The sequence below is a fragment of the Bombina bombina genome, chromosome 1, assembly GCF_027579735.1.
Source record: "Bombina bombina isolate aBomBom1 chromosome 1, aBomBom1.pri, whole genome shotgun sequence".
Taxonomy (NCBI): domain Eukaryota; kingdom Metazoa; phylum Chordata; class Amphibia; order Anura; family Bombinatoridae; genus Bombina; species Bombina bombina.
Window position 1 is genome coordinate 944,905,594 of NC_069499.1, and position 7,475 is coordinate 944,913,068.

At 35.4% G+C, this 7,475-nt stretch overlaps 1 long non-coding RNA gene across 1 annotated transcript; it reads left to right on the forward strand.

The window, feature by feature from the left end:
- The first annotated feature begins 1,415 nt into the window (after positions 1-1,415).
- Positions 1,416-5,197, forward strand: LOC128640536 (uncharacterized). Its single transcript, XR_008399356.1, has 4 exons — positions 1,416-1,618; positions 1,731-1,828; positions 4,458-4,603; positions 5,137-5,197. It is a non-coding gene; the product is annotated as an uncharacterized LOC128640536 (long non-coding RNA).
- The last annotated feature ends 2,278 nt before the right edge of the window (positions 5,198-7,475 follow it).

The window sequence follows — 7,475 nt, forward strand, 5'->3', positions numbered from 1 at the left end:
GTTAGTTTAAAGGAAATTGTTTTGCCTTTGTTATCAGCTAAAGCCATTTAGGGACATATGTGTAGCAGGATTAGTATTGAAGTCAGCAGGGTGCATGTCTACAATTTTCAGAGTTAAATTTCATAAAAAGAGGGCAAAATAAATAATAAAAGTATATTGTAGTTTTTAAACTACACATAACTAAAATGTTTATATTACAATATCAAGGTGTTTACTGTACCTTTAAACTACTCTTGTACATTCAGCAAGTGACCAATCTATTGAAAGCTGAGTGAAACTAGATCTGAAAAAAGCTCCTTCTATAGTGGGAGCTGATTTACATTTAATCTGCTAGCGGTTTAAGGAAATACCACAAGGAGACCAGCAATAATAATAATGCCACCTAGGTTACTGTGATAAAAAGAGGGACTAAGCCCTCAGTGAAAGTGACCCTAATGCATGTTTCACAAACACTTTATCAGAGGGGTACGTGCCGGCCGGTTTCAGGGCTTGTTATAGTCAAATTCGCCCGCCTCCACACCATTATTGGATCCTGGATGAGCGTTATTCTGATATTCATAGGCTATGGTACTTGTCCGTCTAAAGATGATATCCGATCTGGACGTAAGGATATCATAGCCATAGCGTCCAATCAGATGTTAATATATTATAGTATAACATTAACTTTCACTAACAGCTGTTCATATGATCTTCCAATCATATGCAGTATAACACAACAGCAAACATCTGATTGGACGCTATGGATATGACATTATGTCCAGATCGGATATCATCTTTAGACTGACAAGTACCATAGCCTATGAATGTCAGAATAACGCTCATCCAGGATCCAATAGTGGTGTGGAGGCGGGGGCGAATTTGACTATAACAAGCCTGGAAACCGGCCGGTGCGTACCCCTCTAATGAAGTGTTTGTGAAAATTCACGTTAGGGGCACTTTCACTCAGGGCTTAGTCCATCTTTTTATCACAGAAACCTAGGTGGCATTATTATTATTGCTGGTCTCCTTCTGGTATTTCCTTAAACCGCTAGGCAGATTAAATGTAAATCAGCTCCCGCTATAGAAGGAGCTTTCTTCAGATCTAGTTGAGCTTTACGTATGGGCAAGCAACTGACTTTTTAACCTGTAATTTTGGGTATCATTTGGCAAGTAGCATTTTTTCCATTAAGCTAAGTTTATTCCCTTATTCTGACCTGTGATTCGGCTGACAATAAGGAGAATCTTTCATTTAACACCTTAGGTTTTAGCAACTTTTAACTGTGTGTATGTGTGCCAGTATGTGCTTTGTTTGACTGGTTTCTTATATAATTTAATAAAGTTATTTGGTATGTATGTGAGGTATTCCTCCGCCTTTAATCTTTTTGGTTTAAATTTCACACATAGAGTAAGGCTTTCTTTCTGCTGTGCAACATTGTTGCATTGTTGTAAAAATGATTACATATTTAGCCTGATACTCTTATTCAGCAGCTTGCTAATTTGTGCTATGTGATATAGCTGTTTGAATAATACTTTCTCCTCAAGTATCCCTCAAACTTTCTTTTGTATTAAATGGGTTTATTTAACCCCTAGGCTACCAGAATGAGATGATTCAGAGGGTTAATGATCTGGAATAAACAAGGTAAACATAACATGAAAAAATATTTTTTTATAAAAAAAATTACTAAGATGAAATAGGATCTGACCCCCTTCCTAAAAACCTTCAATACTGCAAAAATATTCACTTTCTACAGTACTCACAGAATGCTGAAATATTGTAACACAAGACGACCAGATGAGGAGAATCTAACAGATAACACAGCAGTGAGAGGGAGATACAGCATGTCGCCAGGTCAGTGACTGCCAGGGAAGCAGCTGTTTAATTGCATATTTATCTTTCTATAATACCTGTCCATATGGATCTTGTACATTTGTTGAATTTCTTTTTTTCAATAGGTAATGGAATAAATGAATGGATTGACCTGTGTGGTCCTGTTTTATATGTATATACTCCAGTTACAGATCGTTTTTTAATCTGTTTATTTGCTTAGCTAAAATCATTTACTGTTTACTTCTTGCCATTAAAGGGACTATGTACTGTAAACTTGGTTTCTAGTGACTCCTTATACTAGCAGCAGAGTATAAAATATATGGGAAACTGCTCCTTTAGGCTTACCTTTGTATATTATATAACTGATTTTGCTTATTGAAAACACAATCCATTTAAATTAGCTGAGCTTGCAGAAAAAGCAGACATCCTTATTGTATCTATTTATTTATACACACATGCCTCCTTATCTCTTTGTCTATACACAAAATCCTGATATTCAGAGAGAGCAATTAAAAATTAACATTTTTGCATCTGCCTTTCACATTCCTTACTGGGCTGCCTCTGATTAATGTTTACATAACTTTTTAAATTAGAGAATACAAAAGTATTAATATTTTCAGTATAGATCATTGTTTTATCAGGCAAAAATCAGCTATTTCAAATGATAATATAAAGGTAGAGGAGCTATTTGCAAACAATTTAAAGGAACATTAAACTTGAATACATCTCCATGGTATTGTTTTTCGTCCTGTGCCTTTAGCTGTCTAAAGTTGTTCTCTTATATTAACCCCTTATAAATATCATTTAGTGAAGCTCTGCATCTTCACACTGGGAGCCGCCATCTTAGAACTTATATTTGTTATGTAGCTTATAAACTGCGCAAAAAACTGCAACAACGTAACACTTCTACTCTCTATTATGCGAGCTAAATTGAAGTGAAAGGTGCAGCTGTCATAAAGCCAGTGACATCACAGATCTCTGTTGCTGTCACAGGATACAACAATACAAGTGTTACAAGATGGTGGCGCCCAGTATAAAATGCAGAGCTTTAGCTCCTGTTATTGTAATGAGTTAAAAAAAGAGAGAACGGCTTTAAAGAGAGCTGCAGGAAAGACAATAGAGAAGTGCATTCAATTTTGGATGAATGTACATTTGTATTGAAAATCAGATTTTCATTTTCTTTTACGAAAACAAAAATATGAATGAATGCACCAGCAAAATTTAAAGAAAAGAAAAAACACTGATGAAATTTGTCAGCATTTATTTGTTTCCTTTAAATTATTTTAAAAAGCTTAATACCTTAAAGCACTCCAAAGAGTGCGCTAACCTGGTCCTCTTCTTGCCAGGGCTCTGGCTGCGCTTAAAGGAGGCTTAGCGCACTCGCCACTCAGGACCTGCACTAACTTTAGTGCAGGTCCTGGGAGCTGAACTGCTAAGCCTCCTGTTAGCACGGCCAGGGCTATGACAAGAAGAGGATCAGGTGAGCGCACTCTCCAGAGTTTTTTTCACCTGACGCTTTGAAACATTTACATTCATTTTAACAAAAACTAATGTAAATGTTTGATGTAAATTTGATTTTCTTCCCTGCACATCTCTAAATAACAATGCCATGGTAGGTAGTAACCCTGCTACTGTTCCTGTTCTCACCACTTTAATGTCCCTTTAATACACTCAGCAGGTAAAATGGAAACACATTAAAGGGGAGAATATTTTATAGTCCAGTGTCCCTTTAAATATTGTGCTACTGTGTGTTTTAGTGGTCTAGTTTTTAATTAATAGTCTTAGAATCACTGGATGGATAATGGTGATTATTAAGTCATGGTGTACATGTAAAACAATTTCCCAATATTAAAAATGAGATTATAACATTTATAAACAAAAAGCACATGACTGAGGGAGGAGCTGGGAAACAGACATGGACTATATCTGTAAACTTCATTTATAAAGCCATTTAAAGGGCCATAATACCCAAATGTTTAAACACTTGAAAGTGATGCAGCATAGCTGTAAAAAGCTGACTAGAAAATATCACCTGAGCATCTCTATGTAAAAAAGAAAGATATTTTACCTCAAAAGGTCCTCAGTAGCCACATCCCATTGTAAAGGATTTCTAAGCAGCATTTTAGTGTGTCTGTCCCGGGACATCTGAAAGGATGAGCCTCGTGAACTCTTGTATTATTTCACCAATCAGGTAAAGGAAGCTTACTATGAAATCTCATGAGAGTTAAGTCAAATCTCATGAGATCACAGTAAGAGTTCATGACCTCAGCACTGCTGATGCTGATTGGGTGCTGTTCATTTCTTCATTTTCTTTTATTTTTACCTGCAGCTGGGAGCAGGTGAAGTATAACTTTTTACACAGAACTTACTCTGCTGAGCTGAGGAGATTGTGAGGTAAAATATCTTCCTTTTTTATATAGAGATGCTCAGGTGATATTTTCCTGCCAGCTTTTTACAGTTATACTGCATCAGTTTCAAGTGATTTAGCATATGAGTAGTATGTCCCTTTAAATATTTTACTTTATAGCCGCTCATTGCAACTCTTAAAATACAGTGACTTGGAGCACAGTATTGCCATCACCTATGCAGCAGTTTGAATAGCTAAGGGCACCTTGTTTCTATTAAATGCTGTTATTTTGTTTCCTTGAAGATTGCAGAGGATCACCTGCACTGGACAAAGTGGTATATCTGGGAACCAAGATGTAACTGTGGAAAGATATGAAAAGACAAAGAAAAACTGTGTAAGATCCTCTAGTGAGAACATCTTTTATAGCCTGCTGTTTATGGTAACTACAGGTCAGAACTACTGAATACTTATTGTTTTAAAAGATAGATTATACCTTTATTACCTATTCCCCAGTTTTGCATCACCAACACATTGTTATATTAATATACTTTTCACCTCTGTTATTACCTTGTATCTAAGCCTCTGCAGACAGCCCCCTTATTTCAGTTCTTTTGGCATACTTGCATTTCAGCCAATCAGTGCTGACAGAGTGAGCACAATGGTATAGGTATGGCACACATGCACTAGCACTGTCTAGCTGTAAAAACTGTCAAAATGCACTGAGATAAGAGGCAGCCTTCAAGGGCTTAGAAATTAGCATACAAGCCTACCTAGGTTTAGCTTTCAAAAAAGAATACCATGGGAACAAAGCAAATTTGATGATAAAAGTAAATTAAAAAGTTGTTTAAAATTGTATGCCCAATCTAAATCATGAAAGTTTCATTTTGACTAGACTATCCCTTTACTTGTATTCTAACAAACTTTTATTTTCTATGAAAATGATATATCTTATCTATCTATCCATCTATCTCTTTATTTTCAGGAAAGGTCTAGCAACGCATTCTTATGTGTATAACACTCACTGAACAAGAGGTTAAAGCACCACTGCGGTCTGTTTTATCACTTCCGAGAGGAAATTGCAAAGGGAAGTCATTATCAGAGAGCAAGGAGAGATTTGTGCATGTGAACCCCAGATGAAAACAAATGCGCTGGCAGAGATTGGATAACTAGGCCATTTACTCTGTCCTTGTGTGTTTTTCCCCTCTCTCTCTCTTTTTTTTAAGTTTCCTATTCAGACATTGCTTGTTGAACCTAATTGTTACCATGAGTGTGAGATATTGCTTTGTATTTCCTAGTAAGGATTAAGGGAAGGGTCTCTGGGCTGTTCCTACTAATTGCTTTGTATTTCTTAATTAAATTGCCTTCTGCCCAGCCCCCCTACTCAGTGTTCTGCAGCGAACCCTCCTCACATATGCTACCAAAATGCATCCTAAAAGAATGGGCTGAGAAACACAGCTGATGACATATGTTTAGTTGTATTCTGAGTGAGCTGCGCTGAAGCGTGCATCTCCTGTTACATAAAAGGAAAACTTCAGAACAAAATAAGCAGATTCTGTTCAAGATGGAAATTCAGGCTAAATTATGAGGCAGTTAAAAAAAATATCTTCAAAAATAAAAACTGACCTGAAAAAAACTTTTATTTTATTGTTTTAAACTGTTTAAAATCTCTGCATGCTTTATAATTTAACAGGATATTACATTATTTTTTTCTATATATGTATCAGAAATGAAGCACTGCATTGCAAAAGATTTCTAATTCTGGGCTAGATTAGCTAACCCAATGCACGCAAAAATCCAAATTTTGAATATCACAAAAGTGTTAACGTATTCCCCCATAAACTTGAATCGAGCATGAAAAGTGGAAAAAAACACGTAACACTCTTAATCGTGCACAAACCTGATTGCGCTTACTCAAGTATGCTAACTTAGCATGAAATATTAATATTTCACATTCCAATGTTCTTCACATAGAAGAATATGTTTTATTTATTCTTAAATATTTCTGTATATGTTTGATGGATTGTTTGGTAAAATATATATTTATATATATATATATATATATATATATATATATATATATATATATATATATATATATATATACTGTATGTATGTATATATATATATATAATTATATATATATATATATAGGTATAGATATATATACAGATATATAGGAATATCTATAGGAATATCTATTTAAAAATACTTAGCACGTTTCCCTACATGAGGAGCACTGGAATGTGACAGTCTCACCATGAGCTAAAACCACTTGAGTGCTGTGAGTTCCCATTTGGATCAAAGCAAAAGGATGTGTGCATAAATCCTTACCATTACCGTCCTGTAGAAACTCCAGAGAGTCCAGGATCTTCATTCTCATAAGATCAAGAAATCCAGAGAGGGGACCCAATTTCATCAAAAGCTTTCCCTGACCTTCACCAGGACACAGACGGATAAACACAGTGTACCACCTTTAATTGGGCCAACACCTTACCTCATATGTATTTATGTGTTTATGTCTGTAAATACATATATACACATGTAAATACATAAATAAATATGTACACACATGTAAGCATATTAATATATATACATATACATATTTTGACATGTATATGTATGTATCTCTTTGATAAATCCCTTTAAATCATATCTTTGAGCCCTTTTAAATGCAATATATTTTTAGACAGTGTTATTATGAGTGTAACTGTACTTTTAAATGTATTTTTGATGCAACATTTTTGACTTGCGTAACAGGTAACCAGAGCTTTGAAGTCTCACTAACACTAACGCGTGTTAAATTACTAAAACAAATGCATTTGCTTTCAACTCGTAATATGCACGCTACTTACAACACCCGCAAAGAGCCGCAATAAACCCATTAATGCTTGTGCGTAACAGTTAGCGTGCTACTCGTAATCTAGCCCTCTGATAGCCAAATTTGAATTATTTTGCAGTCCAGAGACACATCCCTTGAAAAGCCTCTGTTATGTTGCTTATTTTAACTCCTTTGCTTTGACCAATTAGGAAGAGATTCACTGTACAGGTAGGAGAGTGAGACTTCTGAATTCCACAGAATGCTCTCCAGTCTGATGAGAAATGTGTTGGAGAGTCAGAATGAGAAAATAAGAGAAATGGAAAAAGGAGGTAAAGATAAAAAGAGACAAGAGAGAGAAAAATAAGATATGATGTGAGACAAATAAAGAAGTAGATACTAGGGAGATATAACTGCAGGATACCTTTATTTGCTGCCACCCTCAGCACAAGCTTTGTCTTAGACAAATGTTTCCCTAGATCATAGCTCCATAACACAGTAATAGC